Here is a 1,711-nt window from a genome sequence, read left to right as displayed (position 1 = left end):
CAACCCTAATGGAAGGGTTGCCTTAACCCTGTTAATACAGCATTCTGATTAAGAAATACATGGTTTTTAAGAACATTTAAACTCTCTGATCCCTACAACAAGCATAAACCATGCAGGCAGCTTGAACAGTATTCATCAAGGCATGGGTTTCATTGCTATCTGCTAATAAAGTCTATGCTTCAGACAAGGTTGTGTTGAGCTAGAGTTTCCGTGTGAATTCAGGCTGTGAATGCCTTCACTTGCACATGTAAAGTCTCAAACATAACATGCCACAAACATAATATTTCCCATGAATGTGTTACCTGATTCTAACTTGGTAAGGAGGAAATATTTTTAAGAGAAGAAAGCATCAATAAAAAGAAGACTTCTTTGAAACAGCCACATTAGTAAAGGGCAAGGGCTTGGGCGTCTTGGGGCAGATTAAGAAATCAGTAACAGAAGTTGACGTTATGGCTTTTCATGTGCTAAAGAACCCAGTCCTCATGGGTCTTCTGCAGGGGGCATCCCACCATAAATATCCCTAGAACCAGAGTCAGAACCCTTATGAACAGATCTGTAAAACAAGGTCCATTCTGGCTAAAATGATGAGTTTATGGGCAAGTGGGGTCTTGAAAAGACATTTTATGGCTCCAGGTTGAAGACGTTGGTGGTCTGCAGTGCTCCTACTGAAAAACAGTTGACCATTGTATTTGATGTTAATTTCATGGTAACTGCAGCAAACAAGTTCATTCTTTTTTTTTTTTTTTAAGAAAATTTATGTGTACCTCTAGAGCAGAAATAGGTAAGTCTGTGCAAACAATACTTTCATGAAATGCATCCTCGTACCACATTCTTTTTAACATAGGCTTGTGGTTGCAACATGACTCCTGGATTTTCAAAATGCAGACACTGTGGATATTTTTGCTACTCTGCTTTGGCCTTCCTTGCTGCTTCCTCTCTCAGACGAGCTTTCTTTTCTAAATTCATGCTTGTTATCGACTCATTTCTTCTGACAGCCTTCTTTCTCTCAATCACCATGAAAATGCATCCTGCCACTGTCAGGGCGATCATTAGATAGCTGATCTTCACCCAGATCTTGCTCTTTGCAGCATCAAGCATTTCAAACGAGATCGTCTCTGGGATTTCTTCTTCCTTTTTGAAGCGACCTGACCATATCAGGATCTTCCTCTCCCAATCTGTAGGCTTGTGTAATGGCACCCTGTGGTTGTAAGAGTAGGATGGAGGTTTTGGACTTTCCTGTGGTTTGGTGCAAAATCCATTGATGATCTTCAAATTAGTGTTTCTGGTGAGCCTCAGAGTTGAAACATCTCTTTCACATAACCTAAAACAATTTCCCGCCACCAGGCGTAGGGCACGGAAGCTCCCCATGGCCTCCTACTTGGCTGACCAGCACGGTGTTTCAGAGAGAAGGTGGCTGCATTGTGAGTACGCTCAATGTCACCACAAGCCCGGGAGGCTAGAGATTACAGCCACGTCACAGCAAGTTCATTCTTGTGACTCATTGACTCATTGCTTTCTGATTTCCATGTGGAATACTTGTATCTAAAGACTCCAGAACTTCTCAAGTGTTGGGACTTAGCTGTAGTTCGGTCCTCCCTGAGCTGAATCTTTAACAATGACTCACCCCTTCTCCCCAAGACCTTATTGCCTCTAATAATGTCAAGTGTGTGGAATTTTCTTTACATGTAGTATTTTGGGTTGTTAGAAAATA

At 41.7% G+C, this 1,711-nt stretch overlaps 1 pseudogene; it reads right to left on the bottom strand.

Annotated features, from left to right (window-relative positions):
- Positions 1-903: 903 nt before the first annotated feature.
- Positions 904-1,368, bottom strand: LOC102837136 (annotated as a pseudogene).
- Between the last annotated feature and the right edge of the window lie 343 nt (positions 1,369-1,711).

This window comes from Chrysochloris asiatica, unplaced genomic scaffold (assembly GCF_000296735.1).
Source record: "Chrysochloris asiatica unplaced genomic scaffold, ChrAsi1.0 scaffold00162, whole genome shotgun sequence".
Taxonomy (NCBI): Eukaryota; Metazoa; Chordata; class Mammalia; order Afrosoricida; family Chrysochloridae; genus Chrysochloris; species Chrysochloris asiatica.
This window is presented reverse-complemented; position numbering and strand designations above follow the sequence as displayed.